Below are 22000 nucleotides of genomic sequence, written 5' to 3'. Positions count from 1 at the left end.
CAGAGGTCACACCGCTCTGTAAGCAGACCAGCTAGTCACCAGTACCAGCCCTTGCAACGTTCTCACTTGCGGCCATGGGGCGCGATGACGGTAGCCTCTTGCAAGGCACCGGAATAGGGAGGGTCCACTATGGCCACGGCCATGACCACATCGACACCTGCAGCTGGGTTTGGGCCCAGAGCTGCCTTCTGGCTCTTAACTCAAGATAAGTCAGTTCGCCAAAACCATAAGACACTAAGGCCCAGGATATTCCTCTCATTTATCTGTTAGAGACAGGGACATAACTCCACAAAAATAGAGAAAACAGGGGCGCTTGGGTGGCTCAGTCAGTTAAATATCTGCCCTCCGCTCAGGTCACGATCCCAGGGTCCTGGGATCGAGTCCCGTGTCAGGCTCTGCTCAGCGGGGAGTCTGCTTCTCCCTCCCCCTCTCACAATCTCTGTCTCTCTCAAATAAATAAATAAAATCTTTTTAAAAAATTGAGAAAACAGGGGTGCCTGGGTGGCTCAGTCGTTAATCGTCTGCCTTCAGCTCAGGTCATGATCCCAGGGTCCTAGGATCGAGCCCCACACTGGGCTCCCTGCTCCGCGGGAAGCCTGCTTCTCCCTCTCCCACTCCCCCTGCTTGTGTTCCCTCTCTCACTGTGTCTCTCTCTGTCAAATAAATAAAATCTTAAAAAAAAAAAAAATTGAGAGGGGCGCCTGGGTGGCTCAGTTGGTTAAGCGACTGCCTTCGGCTCAGGTCATGATCCTGGAGTCCCTGGATCGAGTCCCGCGTCGGGCTCCCTGCTCGGCAGGGAGTCTGCTTCTCCCTCTGACCCTCCTCCCTCTCATGCTCTCTGTCTCTCATTCTCTCTGTCTCAAATAAATAAATAAAATCTTTAAAAAAAAAAATTGAGAAAACAATAAAGTGGTCCTACAGGAAAGCCCACCAGAGCGCCACTGTGCCCACAGAATGGGAGCAGTGGTGTAGGACAAAGAAAGGACAGTGCAGGGGATGGGCAGGTGTCAAGGCAGGACATACGTCCTGATATAAAAGAGTAAAGTGTGTTTACAGGAACACCCACTTCTTCACAGCAGAGGCGGGGGTGGGGAACAAACTGAAACCTCAGAAAGTATCCTCGGGAATCCAGTGACTGAGTCATTCAGCGAACTGCTCTGTGCTAAACGGGATGACTTCTGTCCCTTCTGTAGCCCATGAGCGCCTGCTCAGGAAGCGTGGATCTCCGCGACCACGGCCAGCAACGTCGGTGCTTCGCCTTGTGCCTGGAGTCCTGTCAGAGCACCATCCGCATTGACGCCCTCAATCCTCCCAACACATGTCCAGGTAGGTGCTCTTGTCACCCCTGCATCACGGATGGGGAAACTGAGGCTCCCCAGGGTTGAATACCTAGATCCCCCAGCTTTTAGGTGGCAGAGCTGGTTGATGAACCCAGGGAGAGTCTGCCCTGCAACCAGCACCGCCTTGTGGCAGCAGTAATCCTCAGCCTCCCAACAGAGCAACGCACACACACACACACACACACACCCCTGGACTTGTCCATACACACCCCTGGACACACACACTCCTAGACACAGATGCACGCCAGGTGACACATGGATCCCAGGAAGCAGAGGCTCCAGAAGCTTTATTACAGAGGGCTGCGTCCCAAGGGGCTCTCGACTGAGACTGTCCACACCAGGGGGGCCTCATCCTAACAAGCCTATCCAATGGAAGTTTCCAGAATACTCACCCCCACATCCTACCATACTTCCTAAAACATTTCTCGTCAAAATCACAGAAACCTGGCAAGAAAAATAAGCCTATTACTAATCTAAAGGTCCAGAGCCCTACTTCTAACGGGGACAAAAATGCCTCAGAATGGCGTGAAATGCAGCTTACTATCTCACTGGCAGTCAGAGGGAAGTTCTTGTTCACAGGTGTCTTACCAGAAAGGAGAGAAAACAGAGGAAATATTGAAACAGAATTTCAAGTCCCTCTTGAATTCTCTCCGAGTATCGTAGGTACTAAACATCTCACCCTGTCTGTGAGGACTGCGTGGCCTCCGTCTGTCTGACATGTCTGGCTTGTGCCTGTGGTGTCTCGAAGTCTCAGAAGCCCCTGAATTATTACCTCAGGGCCACGTGGGAAGCGGCGCTGAGGGAAAGTCTGAACCCCCAGCCAGCATCCTGTTCATTGATCTCGTGAGACCTACTGAAATGCCAGTGCATTTAGGAAATTAAGACACTAGAGACCTCTTCTAGTCTAGCAGATTTACATAAGTCTAAAGCATGTCTGTTGAGTGAATAAACGAGAGATGAATGAGTGAATGACAAGGTGGACTCACCTTCCAGTCGTCCAGCTCTACGTGGAAAGGAGGGACCATGCCACCAGTCCACAAAGGACAGAGCAATGAAAACACTTGCCCTGTGCAGCACCTGGGTGGCTCAGTCAGTTGGGCGTCCGACTCTTGATCTCAGGTCATGATCTCAGGGTCATGAGATCAAGCCCCGTGTTGGGTTACACACGAGGTGTGGAGCCTACTAAAAACAAAACAAAACAACCACTTGCTCTAAGTTTTCACTTCTGTCACTTAACAAAAACAACAAAACTTCCCATTGCTGAGTTTGAGCTGTGGTTTTGATATTGTAACTGTGCAAAACAGGGTCCCAGAAATGTGGATCTTGGGTACATCTCCTAAGGCGTTGATCTGGGAAAAGTGGAAAGGAAATTATTGCTTTTTCGGAGGGAAAACATCCAGGAGTTCTTACACAGAAATTGGGCACCAAGGGTCTCAGCGGGGAGGAGAGGGATCGGAGAAACAAGCCTCAGGTCTGGGGGAAAGGAAATCGGAGGCAGAGAGCAGCCTGCACGTGGACTCTGCCTGTTGGCCTTCTGGACGTGAGCTCCTAACCTTCTGTGCAGGGGCTGGGCCTCGGACAAGCCATCAGAGCTGGATCAACACGGACCAACATCAATCTGTGTATTGGCTAGTGCGTTCCATTCAGTTACATTAATTTCTCAATAATATTTGGGGCACCTGGGTGGCTTAGTCAGTTAAGTGTCTGCCTTCGGCTCAGGTCATGATCCCGGGGTCCTGGGATCGAGTCCCACATGGGGTTCCCTGCTCAGTGGGGAGTCTGCTTCTCCCTCTGCCCCTCCCCTCTGCTCTTGCACACTCCCTCTCTAATAAATAAAATCTTCAAAAAATAATAATATTGTCAAAGCATTTCTTTTCTAGTGATTTCTAGTGATTTCTAGTGATAAGTGATTCTGCCTTTGTATAAACACACACACACAACTCGTTCAAAGGTTAAAATCTGAAGTTGATAGACAAACACCCTCTCCCCTCCGTGTTCAATTCACCCAGAAGGGGCTTCCTTTGAAGGTAGAGAAGTGCAGCAGAGAGCTCTGGGTCAGCCTCTCAAATCCCCAGAGATGTCGCCATTAGCAAAGGGAGAGTTAGAGGTTGGAAATAACTGCAGGGGGTTGGCAATTCCTGAGAGAATTCAAGTATGTGCGCATTCCCCAAAGGTGAATTTGAGCTGCCCAATAAACTGAAGTTCCAGAGCTATCCAGCAAAACAGAAGACTACCAAGAGCTTGTGCTGTGAACAGAAAAGTCTGACTCTAGGGTACACAGCTTAATGGACCACTAGCGTGGACCCCCCTGATGCTCTTCTCCTCCTACCAAGTACGATGATGCCTTCCTGGGAATCTGCACCTGCCAGAAACAAAAGCCTCTTCTCGATGCTCACAAGCTAGAACATCAAGTCCTGGGTTGAATCAGCCCGGGGGCAGGGCTGCCCCAGGTGCCGCAGGCCACAGGTGCTCCTAACAGCAAGCAATAGAGCCCTCAGGTAGACGGGGCCACGTGCTGGGTGGGGTCTGTGACACCACTTCTGGGAAGTCTCAAACCTAAGCCCTTCCTCCCGAGGAGGAGCATTTTTATGATGAAACTAAGCTGCGATCTACAACCATAAGAAGCAAAAAGCGGAGCTCGAACAACACTTCTCTGATGGTAGCCCAGCACAGTTCCAAAAAGAGGCAGAGGTGTTGATTCTTCCAACATTTAGGGGAATTCTCTTCTCAGTGAAAAGGCAGGGGGAAATGTCTTTTTGTTCCTGGGATGGTTAATTTTATGGGTCAACTTGGCTAAGCTGCCGTGCCTAGTTTGTGGTCAACTGGCTGGATGAGGCCCCCCCCCACATTGTGGAAAGTAAGATGCTTTATTCAAACTACTGATATAAAGGTGAATCACATCTAAAAAATACCTTCACAGCAAGAGTCTGTGTCTTCAAATTCAGAGAGAAAATTCTGGCCTGCCTAGAATTCTATGCTTAAACTATCCATCAAGCAGAATTATATTCAGGCATGCAAGTTCTTAAAAGAAAAAAAACAAACATTTACTCCTATGCATCACTTCTCAGAAAGCTCCAGATGTAAGGTGAAGGATGTGTTAACCAACCTTCTTGTGGGAAGCGTTTCGCAACATAGACATACATCGAATTGTCACGTTGTACACCTTTCGCTTTCACAACCTTATTTGTAAATTGTATCTCAAGAAAGCTGGGGAGGGGAAAAAAAAAACAAAAATAAGGTGCCCTCTACCAAGGCGAAGGAAGAAACCAAGAAAGGGAAAGCCCTGGGATCCACGGACAGGTAAACAAAGGCGAGCCGTGGGGTTCGCTGATGTGCCGCGGGCAGCTCCTACAGCATTTCTGATGACCTCCTTGGGGCCAGGTAGTGATCTGGGGCCACGCGGTGAAGCCAGAGTTGTAAGGCTGCATGACACAGAAAGCAGGATAAGGTGTGTGGAGAAACCCACCTGCTGCTGCTTTCCCAGGTATAATTAATGAGCTCGTCTTATCATCAGGAACCCAGAGTGGGGCGCCTGGGTGGCTCAGATGGTTGAGCGTCTGCCTTCGGCCCAGGTCATGATCTCAGGGTCCTGGGATCGAGTCCCGCATCGGGCTTCCTGCTCCTTGGGCGCCTGCTTCTCCCTCTGCCCCTCTCTCTCTGTCTCTGTCTCTCATGAATAAATAAATAAAATCTTTAAAAAAAAAAAAAAGGAACCCAGAGTGGGTCCAGGCAGCAGTCAGCTGGGAACCCGCCCCGCGCAGCGCAGACGGACAGCAGAGGCTGCAGGGAGAGCAGTGTCTATGCAGGAGCTCGGCTGATGCTGCCCCAGAAGGAAACAGGCTCTTCCGTCCTCTCTGCTCGGGCAGGCACCCCGTCCAGTCCCATGGGGGTTGTTCTCGGTGAGTCACACAGCAGCATCCCCGAGGAGGGAATGTCCCAGGTCTGGGGGGGAGGGAGTGGCAGGAATCGTTCAGGTCAAGATCGTCTCTGTCTTGCACATTATGTTGCTCAATGTCCCTTGTGTGACAACCACAGAGAAAGTCCTTTTATAGTTTAAAAACCAGAAAAATGACAAATGGGCCGGCTTTATTCCCCACTAAATAATGTGATTCGGGCAATGTGCTCCCCTTATTGCCCAGACCAATACGATTTCCGGTGCCAGATTCAAAATTGAATCAGTCACTTAGTCCTTGAAGGAGCTTATTTGTTCCTTTTTGTAGCTTTGATTTATTTTTCTTTTCCCATAATCATATTGGATATGTCTTTTATTCTAAGCGGCCTCAGTATCTCTCTGGGAATCTCCACGACTGGCCCCATGAACGCCTCACCATGAACGGCTCTGGGAGCCAGTTAGTAAAATGTACAGGAAAGAGAATCATCAAGGCCTGTCTAGAAAAACAGTTTTAGGAGCCTTATTTAAGGGGAAACAGGTAGAAGGAAGAAAGAAGGATGTTCAGAGAGCATCGTGGCCACAAGCAGCAATGATGTGCTCACTCGTGAGAGATTCGAGAACCAACCAATGAATCGAGGCCATAATACGAGAAACAGGAAGAAAGAAGGGGAAAATGTGGGAAACACAATGTGCGGTGCATCTGTGTGATTCTCGGAAATAAGAATGTTTGTGGGCATCTCGGGGAAGTGGGAGCGATTGCAGATGCAGATAGGAAGCTAATTATAAATATGGATAATGTTTTGATGCAAAGAATGTAGTATTTTCAAATTACGCATATTTTTAGATTTACAACCTGAAAAATATTCTGTGGAGTCGGAGGTTTCGGTAAAGCCTTGCAAAAACAGATGACAGGCCTGCTCAGGGTCGCTGCCCTTGAATATGGAGAAGGAATGTCTGAATCTGATATCTGATGAAGAATTCTCAGATGTCTTATGCAGGGCATGAGGGGCGAGAGCCGGGATTTGCAGCCCACACCCCCTCTGCTGCATCAAACAGTAAATCCAAACTGAACAAGGCAGAACCAGGCACCTTATGAACTATCCAGGCTTCCAAATCCCAAATGAAATGCAAAGGGGCTAAATTTCAATGGCAGGGGCGCCTGGGTGGCTCAGTCGGTTAAGCGTCTGCCTTCAGCTCAGGTCATGATCCCAGGGTCCTGGCATCGAGTCCCACATCGGGCTCCCTGCTCCGCGGGGAGCCTGCTTCTCCCTCTGCCTCTGCCTCTCTCTATCTCTCATGAATAAATAAATAAAATCTTAAAAAAAAAAAAAAAAGAATCCTTGTTAGAGAGGGGCGCCTGGGTGGCTCAGTTGGTTAAGCGACTGCCTTCGGCTCAGGTCATGATCCTGGAGTCCCTGGATCGAGTCCCGCATCGGGCTCCCTGCTCGGCAGGGAGTCTGCTTCTCCCTCTCCCACTCCCCCTGCTGTGTTCCCTCTCTCGCTGTGTCTCTCTCTGTCAAATAAATAAATAAAATCTTAAAAAAAAAAAATTTCAATGGCAGATAGGGGCCATCCCTAGAGAACCACATTAGGCCTTCCTTTTTTTTTTTTTTTAAAGATTTTATTTATTTATTTGAGACAGAGAGAATGAGAGACAGAGAGCATGAGAGGGAGGAGGGTCAGAGGGAGAAGCAGACTCCCTGCCGAGCAGGGAGCCCGATGCGGGACTCGATCCTGGGACTCCAGGATCATGACCTGAGCCGAAGGCAGTCGCTTAACCAACTGAGCCACCCAGGCGCCCACATTAGGCCTTCCTTAATGAATGATGATATCATAAAGAATCAAAACTTTTGCTGACTAAATGTCAGCAAAAAAAAAAATCAGTCTGGGGGCACCTGGGCAGCTCAGGTGGTTAAGCATCCGACTCTTGATTTCGGCTCAGGTCATGATCTCAGGGTCATGAGATCGAGCCCCATATCGGGTTCTATGCTGGGGTGGACCCTGCTTGGGATTCTCTCTGTCTAGTCCCCTCTGCCCCTCCCCCGCCAAAAAACAAAGTATTAAAAGGAAAATCAGTCTGATTTAGAAGCAGGTGAGGGAACGAAGGAACTTCTTGCTTCCTAACAACTTTTTAGCTAAAGGAGGGAATGGATAAATACCTCTTCTTAGAACATATGTCCCCCATGCTCCCTCTCATTTCTGGATACATATCCTCTACCATCCCTTCATTCCTACCAGATGGTGTCCTACGTGTGGATGATAGAAATCCTGGATCTCCTGGTGCGGCTGCATTTTTCATATCACACTCAGAGTCATCACTAAGAATTTAGTGCCTGGGGCGCCTGGGTGGCTCGGTGGTTGAGCATCTGCCTTTGGCTCAGGTCATGATCTCAGGGTCCTGGGATGGAGCCCTGCATCGGGCTCCCTGCTCGGCGGAGAGCCTACTTCCCTCTCTCCCTCTGCCTGCCGCTCTGCCTACTTGTACTCTCTCTGTCAAATAAATTAAAAAATCTTAAAAAAAAAAAAAAAAGTAGTGCCTGCCTACGGCACACGGGGCCTCAACACGCACTTCCAGGCACCAGGTGCAATCCAACCTTCCCCTTCCCCCACCCAACTTCACCTGCCGGCTGATGGGGCCTCCAACCACCCAGTCTCCAGCAGGGAGCCTAGAGCTGGCACGTTAGACGTTTCTCTGTAAAGATGTGTATAAGTTCATAAATAGGACAGTGAAGATTGGAAGACCCCAGTAGGGGACAAATTCGCCAGCATAATCCTAAATGGAAATGGTTGACCTGCTCTTCCCGACTATAGGACCCAGCTGCCTGCCAGACACTGAAAGACGAATGAGTTCAAGTGCTTTTCTCATCCTCGGCAACCAGTGTCATGGCCTTGATGATTCAAGTGGGTCGGATGGTGTCCCCCATGAAGATGCGCCCAAGTCCTCAAGGACCTGTGAATCTGACCTTCCTTGGAAACAGAGTCCATGAGGGTGTAATTAAGGACCTTGGGATGAGCTTATCCTGGGTTGTGGGTGGCTCCTGTACCCATTGATGGGTGTCCTTGTAAGAGGAGGGGAGATTTGAGACATGGGGCTCCACACAGAAGAAGGTCATGTGAAGATGGGGGTGGGGGCAGAGAGTGTAGTGATGTGGACATGAGCTAAGGAAAGCCAGAGCCCCTAGAAGGTGGAAGAGGCAGGAAAGGATCCTCCACTAGAGCCCTCCTAGGGAATGTAGCCCTGCTGACACCTTGATTTTGAACCTGTGTGAGAATACGTTTCTGTTCTAAGCCACCCTGCTTCTACTTTCAGCACCCGGTAATTTATAAGAGCATCATTGTGACATGCAAAAGCAACATGCAATTAAATTGTTCAAATAATTGGGCAAACAAGACCTACTGATCAGAAAATGAGGGTGGGGCTGCCTGGACTGACCTGGCGGGCCCTGGCAGGCAGCAGGTCAGATCATCCTTCTCCTGGGTGACAGACGGGTCACCGTAAAGAGGGAGGTCTATTTGGGTGGCCACTGAGTTGTGCACAAAAGTAGGGTTCTGCCAAAGTCAGAGTTCCATACGGAAATGGCAAGAGGAGCTGGAGACAGAGTGTGGTCAACAAGTGGAAGGTGACAGCGTGTGTCCCCACCCCTGGCTGCTTCCCCAGTCTGGTCCTGCTGGGCCACCAGCCTCATCTTCTTGGGAGGTTCTCTGGCCTCAGATGCTCAGAGCCATGGGTTTGTTGCAGCCTCAGCCACGGACACTGGTCCACGCCGGCCCCTCGGAGCTCCGTGGGATCCCAGTGTAAAGAGTGACTCCCGCTGCAAGGGTTATGATGAGCCGTCCGGCTCTTCAGCTCCGCCAGCTCTGCGGATGGGTCCACGACACAATCAGAACTGCTTGCTTCCTCGAGCTGCTTCAGACAAAGCCGGCCGGTTCCACCCACGCCGCACTCGCCTGGAGCATCGCTGGCTCTACGCCACCAGGCTCAGCTCCCAGGAAACACTTCCCTCCAACCACAAAGTAACACTCGTCAAAACCTTCTGTACCCAAGGAGTCAAATGAGCGTCGGTGATGTGGCCGCTCACTCGGCGAATGTGTTCTTGGAGCGTCTGGGGGCTCTGCTGGGCTCCACAAGGGGCTCACAGAGAGTTCGAGAACTGGAACAGCAGAAGGATGTGGCTCAACCCCAAACTCCAGAGATAAAAGCACAGAATTTTTTGGATTTTGAATATTAATATAATTCATTCAGTTACTCACTGAACTATGATCGAGGGCCAGGCATGCTATTCAAAGCTGAGTCTATAGCGTGTAAGAAAACAAGCAATTTTCTGCCCTCGCCCAACACACTCAGAACCAGCAGGTGAATTAATAGTAGTAAGAATTACAAGAAGAACAGCAAAGCTCACAGCTGCTGGTCTGGGCATCGAACACCCCCGTCCCATCACGCCCACACCAAGACGGGTCGGGTTATCACTCCCGATTCACCAATAAAGAAACCGAAGCACAAAAAATTTCAGCGTCTGTGACTTCCAGAAGTGTTTTTAGTCGGCCAGCGGTTCATTTTTTTTTTTTAACATTTGGCACCATGTGGGGGATGTTACGACTTCTGATTACTCTCTTTCTTCTTGGACATTTCGTGGCCAGATCTGCCATTTCCTAGGGGGAAAGTTCACGAGACGTTGAAAGTTAAACACAGGCCATGAGAGAAGACTCAGGCATTCATTCCCTCTCGGGCCGCTGATAATAAATGAACAATTTTTTTTTAATCAGAAATCTTGCCAAGGTCACAGAACTCGTAAGTGGCAGAGCTGAGCCTCGACCCCATTCAGTATGCTCCACAGCTTGTCCTCTTGACCATGACATTTGCTAAATTAATCACATAAAGTCGGTTTGCCACGGCCAGAAGTCTGGCTCACCGCAATTAGCAAGGATAGATTTAAAGGTGCTGGGTTCCTTCCCTGCACCTGGCTCGGAGATTGAGCTCTAATGCAGGTTGATACAGTCTTTGAATTATTAATGAATGCCCTTTGTTTCTTTTTTCTTATTGGGGTGAAATCCACACCACGTAAAATGAACTTTTCTAGACTGTACAGTTCGGTGGCATTTGGTACATTCACAGTGGGGTCTAGCCATCACCTCCACCTGATTCCATGCCCATGCTTTTACCATGCCCAATACTTCCCTCGACCCTGCTGATAGTGCTTTGATAAACGAATGGCAGAGCAGAAATGCAGAAAGAGAGCGAGCCATAACTACGCTCTGAACATGGCCCCCAAAATTCGTATGTTGAAATCCTAACCGCCAAAGGTGATGGTGTCAGGAGGTGGGGCCTTTTGGAGGTGCCTCGGTCGTGAAGGTGGCGCTTCTTACAAAATGGGATTCACGAATGGGGTTTGTGTTCTCATAAAGGAGGCCCCACAGAGCTCCCTGCGCCCTCCACCCTGTGAGGACACAGCAAGACCGCTGCCATCTATGAGCCAGGAAGGCCTTCACCAGAACACAACCGTGCTGGCGGCTTGACGTTGGACTTCCAGCCTGCAGGATGGTGAGAATCAAATGTCTGTTGTTTATAAGCTCCCCTCCCCCCCAGTCTGTACCAGGATAGCCTCAACAGACTGAGTGTCAAAAGTCTATCCCCAGGGGCGCCTAGGTGGCTCAGATGGTCGGGCGTCTGCCTTCGGCTCAGGTCATGATCTCAGGGTCCTGGGATCAAGCCCCGCATCGGGCTCCTGGCTTAGCGGGGAGTCTGCTTTTCCCTCTCCCTCTCCCTCTGCCTCTCCCCCTGCTTGTGCTCTCTCTCTCTCTCTCTCTCTCTGTATCTCTCTGTCTCAAATGAATAAAAAAAATCTTAAAAAAGTCTATGCCCAGAGGCCTAGAATGTTCTTTCCTATGTAGATGAGATTGGAGAAGCAAGATGAATAGGATAAGAAGGCATCCCGCCTATGAGACCAAAAAGGCTTTCCGGCTGTGGGGAGAGGGAGAGAGGAAGAGGGCATGAAGGGTGAGGAACAGAACCTGGAGGAACCTCGCGGACCAGAAAATGTCCATGACGGCCAGCTGCTGGGAGCTGCGTGGAGGCCGAGGCCATGCCCAAGGCCACTAGTCTGTCCTGGGCAGAAGGCTTCTGAGGAACAGGTCACTAGTTGTCCTTCCTTTGGAAAGCAGTAACACTCTGCCGCCTTGCCCCCACCCCCATTTTTAAAAACCTTTTGCCGAGGCATCACCTACGTGTGGAAGTGCACAGATGATAAGCATAAAGCTCGGTGTCTTTTCACAACCCAAATACAGCCACATACTCAGATTAAGGAGGAGAACATGACCAGAGCCCCAAAATCCCCCTGGGCCCCCTTCTAGTCAACTGTCCCCCTCTCTCTCGACTCCAACAGCACAGATGAGTTGGGGCTGGTTTTGTCCTTTGTATACAAGCAATCACACAGGGTGGATCATCCCGCCTGCCTCCATTCACTGAACGTTACATTTGTGAGATGAGTCCGCTTGTGGCGGTGATTCCTTCATTTTCACGGCCCTGTAGCCTTCCGAGGTGGGACTGTGCACAACGCATTCACCCGTCACCCCCCCAGCAGGCAGGCAGTTTCGGGCTTGGGGCCTCCATGCATTTCACTGGAGTGTATGCCTCAGCTGGGATTTCCTGGGCCAGAGGACATAAACAGGTTCAGCTTGAGTAGCTACTGCCCCACCGTTTTCTAAAGGAAGTCTACTGAAATTCACAGGGAAGCGCAGAGGGCCAGGAAGGGACAGGGCAATGCTGGGGAAGGGGAGAGAAAATCAGGAGGAGCAAGTTGGAGGGTAAGACTCTACTATGGGACTTATTATAAAGCCACACTAACCAAGATGATATGGAAATCACTCAGGGGGACAAGCAGAGGTTGAGAAGCCTCTCAGAGGAAAAGCAAAAGCCTTAAGCTGGGAATTTTCATCTCACTAGGAAATGAAAATGCCTGCAACATTAAAAAATATTTGAAAGGGTATCCAAGGACTCTCATGAAGGTGGCTGGGTGGAGGGGCACCTGAATGCCCAGCTGTGGTGTGTAGCACAGCACCCCCACCCCCCCCCGCCGCCCCCATGTAAGGGGAGGAATGGGGCTGGAACCCAGCCAGCACTAGGCTTGCTGAACTGGGCCCCCTGGGACTGGGTCGGCCCCAGGTGTCTTTCCCCCAACATTTTATCATGAAGTGTTTCAAACGAGCAGCAAAGTTGAAGGAATTTTACAGTGAACACCCATCTAGCCAACACCTGGATTCCACCATGAACACTCAACTATACTTACTTTATCAGGTATCTATCCATCACTTCACCCAACCACCCTTATTTTTTTTTTAATGCATTCCAAAGAAATTGCAAACATCAATACACCTTTTCCTAAATACATTGGCATGTGTATCATTATCTAGAGTCCAAGTCTGTTTACTGTCCTTTACGTAAAATTTGCATACAATGACATGCACAGATTTTAAATGCATGTTCATTGAGTTTGGACAAAAGCATACCCTGTGTAACCCAACCCCCATCAATATGTAGAACATTGATATTTTTAAATGAACGTGAAGTTACCTGTGGTTCTGGATAGAAGATTCTAAAAGCTTGAGCTGCCAGGAGTCCCTGATCAGGGAGGGCTTCATCTCTGGAAACTGTGACCTCAGGATAATTATTATGTTTGAAATATATATATTTTTCTAAGATTTTATTTATTAGAGAACATGCACAAGCAGGGGGAGGGACAGAGGGAGAGAGAGAACTTCAAGCAGATTCCCCACTGAGTGCAGAGCCCGATAGGGGGCTTGATATCATGACCTGAGCCAAAACCAAGAGTTGGATGCTCAACTGACCCGAGCCAGCCAGGCGCTATTTTGACTTAAATCTTAATTTGCCAAGCAGAGCCCAAGTCTGATTCTGGGTTTCCCACAGGACCAATGTGGATCCTGCTTAGTGTCCAGTGAACATTTAGATAAGCTGAGGAGGTCATGGCAAAGGGAAATAAAGTGAGGATGGGCCCCTCTCCTCATAGGAGAAACGTACTTTCTAGAAAACCTCTTTTAAAAAAGCCAAGGATGTGACATGGTCTGGGTAAAGAAGGGTCCCTTCTCCCTGGAAAACGTTCCCGCAAACTGCTCCATGGTAAAATCTCGGGCTCTGAGGGCAGACCTCCTGGATTCAGATCCTGGCTCCCCCCAGAACCCGCTGGGAGCCAGGCCAGTCACCTTTGGACCCAAAGTCCCGTGTCCCCCCCCCAACGGCTTATAATAGTGTTGACTCCGTGGAGGTGTTTGTGTCTGTTTTTGTTGATGGTGCAGTCATTTACGGAGGTGAGATTCACATCACCTAAAGTGAACCACTGTCAGGTGAACCATTCAGGGGCATCTAGTGCTCTCCCAGGGTTGGGCCCCCACCTCCGGCGTGTGATGGGTTGGGACCGCAGGGGCCCTGCAGACACAGGAGCGGCGCTCCTCAGCCGGACCTGCTCAAACTGCGTCACGGCAAGGGTAACTCCCACGGCCGCGTCTGGGCCAGCTTTCCCTCCATCTGACAGATGGGCCGGTCGTCAGGTTCCAAGAAGCAGGAGCAGGGACCTCATGTGCACATGGAGGGGTGGAGCATTCCAGAACCTTGACGCTGAGGAAGCGGCAGGGGCCCTGACCAGAAACAGCCGCGTCCCCAGCAGGAGGGCCTCCATCCGCAGAGCAGCCTCTGGCCTTGTCTCGGGCTGGACTTCCACTTCATTTCTCCTCTCCATGTACACTGCTCTTCAGATCAATTTCCTTATGTTTGTAGTTAATTTGGAGCTTAATTAGCTTGAGTTTTAGAGGGCGTGCAACCACTCCAAAGGCTCTCTCGGGACAAAACCACGTAAGGCTCAACCTAACCAAACCAAGTCATTCACAGCGGCCGCCCACACAGGCTCCCTTGCCCAGGGAAGGCAGCGGGCAGGTGAGGCTTCACGTGGCAGGGCAAGAGGCCGGGGGCACCCCAGAAGGCCCCGTCCCCTCAAAACCTGAGAGCTACAAGGGTGTTGTTCTGTGCATGGATTCGGTGAGTCTGGAGTAGGGCAGGGCACAGCAGGGACAGAAGGATCTGGGGCTCCGTGGTGTGGGGTCCTCGACTGGAGGCCAGGGGCTGGAATCCCCTGAGGCGGGTCTTGGCTCGTGCATCTGGTGGTTGGTCCATTGGCTCAGACCTCACCAGGCCGCCAGGGCACCCATACTCAGCATCCCTGTGTGGTCTCTGTGCAGCTGCTTGGGCCTGCTCACAGCATGGCATGGCGGCGCATCCGAGAGCAAGTGTCATGCAAGAACAAGGCAGAAGTGCGCCATATATTTGCAACCTTGCTTCAGAAGCCACATAGCATCCCTTCTGCCAGACTGTGTTGCCTGAGGCTGTCTCGAAGGGCTGCTCAGTTTCAGAAAGTGAGGGGGACCTTGATGAAGGGAGGCAAGACTCTAGAAGAACACGTGGGACTTGAGATATCACTGTGGCCATCTTTGGACTCAGCCACCCCAGCGTCCACTGAAGGGACACCTTGCCCCACCTCAGCAGGCCCAAGGCAGGTGCCCTGTCTCTCAGCAGAGCTGCACCCCAGCGAGGAGCCTGGCAGTGGTTCCAGAAAGCCCAGCCTACATCAGTCAGTGCCCTGAAGGAGGAGCTAACTCTTGAAGTGGCACTGAGATGTGGAGGTGTGTCGGTTGCAGCAGCTAGCCGGGCTTACGCTGAGCAACAAAACCATCAAGCCAAAGAAGATGGGAACTCTAAGCTGCGAAGATATACGCACGCCTGTGTTTATCACAGCACTATCTGCATTAGCCATGTATCCACTGACAGATGAATGGATACAGAAGATGTGGTGTATACGCACAATGGAATATTCTTCAGCCATAAAAACAAGAGTGAGATCTTGCCATTGGCAACAACATGGATGGAGCCAGAAGGATAATGCTAAGGGAAATAAGTCAGAGGCAGACAAAGACCATACGATCTCACTCATATGTGGAATTTAAGAAACAAAACAAACGAACAAAGAAAGAGACAAAAAACAGACTCTTAAATGCAGAGGGCAAACTGGCTGTTGCCAGCGCGTGGGGAGATGGGCGAAGCAGATAAAGGAGATTAAAAGTACACTTACTGCGATGAGCACCGGGTAATGCATAGAAATGTGGAATCACTATATTGTACACCTGAAACTAATATAACACTGCATGTTAACTATACTTCAATAAAAAAATAAATAAAAATAAAACCATCTAAAAATGGAAGCCACACCTGCCTTTCTCACCAAGTTCTAGAAAAAGGACACAGCCCTCAAGATTCATCATCCAAGATACTCCTTCAATGCTCATCGGAACCAACATGTTCTTGGCTCAGTTTCTCCATTTACAAGGCACTTTCGCTGTCTTCTCCCTTAATTGGGGTAACCAAACCCAACCGAGACCTGCCCATTTCACCTCCCAAAGACCTCCAGTCCACCGCCTTCCCTCTACCTCCGCACCGTGTGTGAGCCCGGGCTGTACTCCTCCTCTCCCTCCTGGCCGTCTGCACTGGGCTCTGCACGCACATCCTGCTCCCAGTCCATCCTTCTGGCCACCCTCTTACAACCGTCCATGGCTTCTGCTTTTCTTAAGACCAAGCCCCAAATTCTAACCATGCCTACCGGGCCCCACCTGCTCTGAGCAGTGCCACGCTCTCCAGCTTTCCCCGGCCTCCCCATCCCTATGCTCCAGTCCCCACACAGGCTCCTTGGTGACACATGCTCATGAGCCACGTGTGGCTGTCGGCCCCTGGAATGGACATCCTTGCCCCCACATTGCTCTCTCTGTTTCTTCTTCACTCCGTGGGCAGCTCTTCATCAGGGTCACACTCTATTCTGCTTGTCCCCCTGAAGTGGATTTTAATCTGTGTATGTGTTCCTATTTTTAGTACACATTATTCTTCTAAGCCACCAAAAACTGTGCATGGACTGAATATCAGCTTTCTTCCTTTGAATGGCTGAGTATGGCTTATGGCTGGACAGCAGGATCATGCCTTTTTAATCATCTATTATAGAATCTGAGGTCTTCAGTTCTGTCTCTCATAAACTCACAGAGAACATCTTATTCTGTTATATTTTATTTATTAGCAGCTAAATACTTTTGTCAAAAGAAATGTCCCTGTGGATACAATCAGAGACACCCCCCCCCCCCCAGTAAAAAGTCAGAGGCAGTCAGAGCTGCTATGATTGAAGTGGGCAAGGACAGGAAACACTCCCACCTGCCCCCTTCACTCTCCACCCTGTGCTGGGGGGGCCCCAGGGCACCCCAGCTCCAAGGAACAAGGTTTGAGAACCAATGATGCAAGTCATGACAACACATAAAGCTTCTTTATGAATTCCAGCATCGTTTGCATATAAAATGTATATTAAAGTCTGGAGAGAGTGCTTAGGCTCTTCAAAGTTATTAAAAGATCATTTTAGAAGTGAAAATCGCCTAAGAGATAACTTCAGAGAATTTTAATTTGTCTGTGAGTTAAAGGCAGCTGAGGTATAGTGAAATAGAATGTTGGTTAAAGTCAGAGAACCTGGCGAGGAATTCTAACTCCAGGTACAGAAAACGCATAGCTTCACGAAGCTTCTGTTAGCCATGTTTCCTGCAAAACGGCAGGAAGATTTCCTTACCAGTTGCCTTGATAGCTAAACGAGACAGAAACTGGGAACACACCCAAGGTTAGAAAGAATGCACAAGAAACTTCCCCTTAAAAAAATAATTGGACAGGGGCGCCTGGGTGGCTCAGTGGGTTAAGCGTCTGCCTTTGGCTCAGGTCATGATCCCGGGGTCCTGGGATCGAGCCTCCCATCGGGCTCCCTACTCGGTGGGAAGCCTGCTTCTCCCTCTGCCTCTGCCTCTCTCTCTCTCTCTCTCTCTCTCTGACTCTCATGAATAAATAAAACATTTAAAATATATATATATTAAAAAAAATAAACACTTAAGAGTAAGGCGCCTGGGTGGCTCAGTCGTTGAGCGTCTGCCTTCAGCTCAGGTCATGATCCCAGGGTCCTGGGATCGAGCCCCGCATCAGGCTCCCTGCTCCGCGGGAGGCCTGCTTCTCCCTCTCCCACTCCCCCTGCTTGTGTTCTCTCTCCCTCTCTCTGTCAAATAAATAAAATCTTTAAAAAAAAAAAAAAAGGGTTGGGGAGCCTGGGTGGCTCAGTCGTTAAGCGTCTGCCTTCGGCTCAGGTCATGATCCCAGGGTCCTGGGATCAAGTCCCACATCGGGCTCCTTACTCTGAGGGGAGCCTGCTTCTCCCTCTCCAACCCCACTTGTGCTCTCTCTCACTATCTCTGTCTCTCTCTCTCAAATAAATAAATAAAATCTTTAAAAAAAAAAAAAGGGTCGGGGAGCCTGGGTGGCTCAGTCGTTAAGCGTCTGCCTTAGGCTCAGGTCATGATCCTGGAGTCCCGGGATCGAGTCCCGCATCGGGCTCCGTGCTCGGCAGGGAGTCTGCTTCTCCCTCTGACCCTCCCCCCTCTCATGTACTCGCTCTCTCTCATTCTCTCTCTCAAATAAATGAATAAAATCTTTAAAAAAAAAAGGGGGGGGGGATTAGGACCCTGAGATCTGAATTCCTCCATGTCTCCTCTACTCCCCTCCTGGGCCGGTACCTCCATTCTGTGCACACCTGCTTCCTGGCCCCACTCAGTTGAATAAACAACTAACCCATCCCAAAGACATCTACTGGATTTGGTCATCAAGAAGTCATTCCCGGCCTTGAGCAGGACATCTCCAGATGTGATGGGGGCGTAAGACAGGTTGTGGGTGATTGAGGAGGGGGTAGAAAGGAGGAGGTGGAGATGGAGCTTTGGGGGATGATGGAATGTTCTAGACCTCCATTGCGGGGGAGGGTCCACGATGATATCTGTTTGTCAAAATTCATAGAATTGCACACTAACAAAGGCAAATTTCACTGGATGTAAATTACACCTCAGTGAAACTGACTTCAGTGTAAACATACAAAATAAATCACTCTTACTCAACAATGATCCCTTCCCTCTCCAAACGACTCCGTTCCCTTCCACGCATCACATCTCAGACAGAAAAGATGATGCACATAAATATTTCTCTCCCGCTCCATTTTCCACTTTCTCCGTTCACCAGTCTTCTTCCCATTTTCCCTTCAGTGCAGACTTTCCTCTGTTCCCTTAATAGTCCCTGTTCTATAATTAGTAGCTCTGATAATTCTTTTATCATGTATGTTTTATTTCTAAATTATTCATTGCCGTGGCTGTCCCCTAATGCCTTAATTCTCAATTCCCTGATCACCATTTTTACAATCGTGCAGTATTAATAATATCTTCTATTTCAGTAGTGCCTTTTTTTTTTCTTTTTGTCTGATGAACAAAATAGTACTTCGCAGGCATTTTATATCCCTGTGAGGTAGTTAGGGAAGGGAGATCCTGCAGCTGGAAATACACGGGCACAAAACATGCAACGTGTGCTGTTCCCAGGAGATGGCACCGAACGTTGGCCAAAGCTCACTTCCGAGCTCTGTATCCCAAGAAAGGTGCGGGCCCCCCACCCCACGGGGCCCTCCCCCACTCCCTCCACACCTGGAGCAATCTAGAGTCAGGTCAAGCCCAGCCTCTGGGTGGGGGCCCATACTGGGCGCCTCCCTTTACAAGGTGGAATACAGAATCTGCCCCATCCTGACCCTGACCCAGAGACTCACTGCAGGCTGGTGTGGGAGACGCAGTGCTCACCTGGAGAGAATCGTGGAACTTCTCTAAGTCCAGAGACTAAATCCCCTGACTCTGATTTTAATAAGCACACAGCACAGCACACCCAGGGCTGCAGGTCCCAAGCCAAGACCCACCGCACCGGGGTGCCCTCCAGCATTGTTTCCCTGGGGTCCCTGGGTCCAAGCCCTTCTCTCAGCAAATGCGGGACCTCTGGGTTGTTGGACTCTCCCCAGTATTCCTCCTCTGGCAGTACTCTGCCACAGAACCCACCTTGTCCCAACAAAGCTGGTGCAGACAGTGTGTCTTCATAACAGTGCAGGGCATGTCACATACAGACCATACACATGGCAGTTAAGACGTGCAAAGCGCCTCGCAGCGGACTTGACCAACCATGACTAGTAGCAGTGACCCTAAGAGGCACCCGGCCTCCGCTCATCACATGCACCCGCTGTTACGGATGCAGGGAGGTGCAGGTCAAAGGTCACTCTGGGAATAAATGGATGAGCTGAGTTTGGACCACAGACCACGCCCCTTCTCCTGCATTTCTCTTCTGTAAATTGTATATATACGAGCCATGGGTGGGGATTGGCAGAGGGTCCTTCCAAATCTTTGATTCCCTAGTGTCACGGTCATAAGCAGGTTGTGTTTTCCAAAAGAGACCATGGCCCTATCTGCCATCCCACCACTCTTTTAAATATATTAACTTGAGGGGCGCCTGGGTGGCTCAGTCATTAAGCGTCTGGCTTCGGCTCAGGTCATGATCCCAGGGTCCTGGGATCGAGCCCCGCATCGCGTTCCCTGCTCAGCAGGAGGCCTGCTTCTCCCTCTCCCACTCCCCCTGCTTGTGTTCCCTATCTTGATCTGTCAAATAAATAAATAAAATCTTTAAAAAAAATAAAAAATAAAAAAATAAAAATAAATAAAAATATTAACTTGACACTCCTTCCGTGGAGTGATAGGACCTGTGTCCCCTCCCCTTGAATCCGGGCAGCTTGGGAAGACAAGACTTCATTCACTCATTCATTTACTTTATATGTATTTATTGAGCACCACCTATGTGCCCAGCATCCTCACTCAGACTTTAAAGACTTAAGACTCCACATTTGCATTTCAGGAGAGAAACTGCTCCCTCACAAGCTGCTCCTTGGTTTGCTTGGAGGAAGAAGACCATGAGGACCCAAGGTGGTGTCTCTGCAAGGTACCAGACCGACCCAGTACCAAATCTATGCCCCGCACCCCCCCCCATTCCCTGGGAAGCTGTGCAGTGTGTGGAGCAGGGAGGAAACGTCCCACGTTAGACTCCCCGTCTGACTGTAGAAGATCCAGCGTCACTCTTAGAAGCTTACATGTAGCCCGGAGCAATCAGCATGACCACCCATCCCCTCCCTTGTTTGTGCGTTTGTATTTAATGCACACCAGTCCCCTCACTTTGTAACACCAGCTTCCCCTTAAATCATATCCCAATACCGTAAAGCGTCAGGCTGACAGGGAGCTTGGGAAATGCACTGCTTTGATTAATTGTGTTTCTGGTTGACAGACTTGAGCTGAAGCCATTCTGCTCTGATTCTTGGTGTTGTAAAGCTTTCTACTCTCCAGACTCGGTAAGTGTCAGCTAATAAACATAATTGGATCCCACTTTGATGACAAGCCTTTTTGGACACTGGAGAACCTCTATTTCCATGTGAGGTAGGATTTCCTTGGCTCTGGGTTACAACCAGCCGCAGGCGGGATTTGCATACTAGGGATGCAGGAGTCATGAGTGTAGGCTCCAGAAAGGACCACAGCCAGGAACCAGAGAACTTGAAGGAACCCAGGCATCGGTCTGCCTTCTCGGCATGCCTGGTCACTTGGGAGATGTCCTGTGCCCGAGGTACACAGGGCTTCTCTCCCTGGGGTCCGGAGAACCATGCTCAACTCCAGCCAACCTGGAGTCTCTGGTCAGAAATCAGCTCCAGAGCAAAGCCTGCATTTGCGGCAGGTGCTGAACAAGCATGGCGGCTCCCACTGGGACCATCAGTCGGGTGTTGGAGGCACAGTCTGGGGAGAAGTGCAGTTTCCAAAACCAGAAGCCTGAGTAGGTAAGATCGCAGGTTTCCACTGCACTTTCAAGATCTGTGGTTGACGTACATCCCCAGACCTGGAAACACAATTCTAACTAAGCCCCCGATGTCGTGTGTTCTCTATGTCCTGTGTAATCGATGATCACAGTGGGTTGTCTTAGTCCCAGAGGCAGTGCTGAGATGTCGATATGAGTACAAGTGGTTGATCCGGGACGTGTGTGACGCGGGGTCTCAGATCACTTTGACACGTTCAGAGTTTTGTCCGGAGACGGAAGGCAAACGCCGACAAAGTTGTATTCTATGCAATAGGAGAGACAACTTGGTGTCTGTCGGCATGCGCAAACCCCAGGTAATCTATTTTCAAGTTTTAGGGCAGCACATCACTGACTGTTACCTTCTTTGAAAAATGCAAAACTTGTAGATTAGAGGAAATACTGGAATTCGTTTTCCATGGCGGTTTCTGTGTGTGTGTGTGTGTGTGTTTACTGTTTTTACCTAAAGGTTAGAGTTTCAGAGACGCTTGATGCATCGTGTGCAACAGCGCCCCCTCGTGGTCGGTATGTTGTATCCTGTGTTTGGCGTGTTCTGAGCTACACTGCAGGGAAGGAGTCCCTCTCATGGGTCAATTCTGCTCCCCCAGGGAAGGAGTCCCTCTCATGGGTCAATTCTGCTCCCCCAGGGAAGGAGTCCCTCTCATGGGTCAATTCTGCTCCTCTCCTCCTGCCTGCACTTTCTTCTCCCAACACCTCATTTATCAAACCCGGGCTAGCTGCTGTAACAAACCAGCCCCAAATGTGCTGGGGCTTAAAGCAGTAAGAATGTACTTCTCGTTAGTGGACCAGACCAAGGCCGGGGTGTTCCTGATGGGCTGGGGGCTCTGCTCCACCCAGGCATTCCAAGCCCCAGCCTCCCCGGGAGCCTCGCTGCTGTGGATGGGTCTGGGTCTCCCAGGCAGACGTCCCCGGCTGCCCACATGGAAGATCGTGAGGGAGGGG

General features: G+C 50.1%; 1 long non-coding RNA gene across 1 annotated transcript; it reads left to right on the top strand.

Annotated features, from left to right (window-relative positions):
* The first annotated feature begins 1203 nt into the window (after positions 1-1203).
* LOC135364367 (uncharacterized) lies at positions 1204-20548 on the top strand. Its single transcript, XR_010411247.1, has 4 exons — positions 1204-1326; positions 10636-10771; positions 20060-20143; positions 20483-20548. It is a non-coding gene; the product is annotated as an uncharacterized LOC135364367 (long non-coding RNA).
* The last annotated feature ends 1452 nt before the right edge of the window (positions 20549-22000 follow it).

This window comes from Mirounga angustirostris, unplaced genomic scaffold (assembly GCF_029215605.1).
Source record: "Mirounga angustirostris isolate CCGP_5_RB_7025 unplaced genomic scaffold, mMirAng1.0.hap1 SCAF_5, whole genome shotgun sequence".
In the NCBI taxonomy this organism is placed as follows: Eukaryota; Metazoa; Chordata; class Mammalia; order Carnivora; family Phocidae; genus Mirounga; species Mirounga angustirostris.
This window is presented reverse-complemented; position numbering and strand designations above follow the sequence as displayed.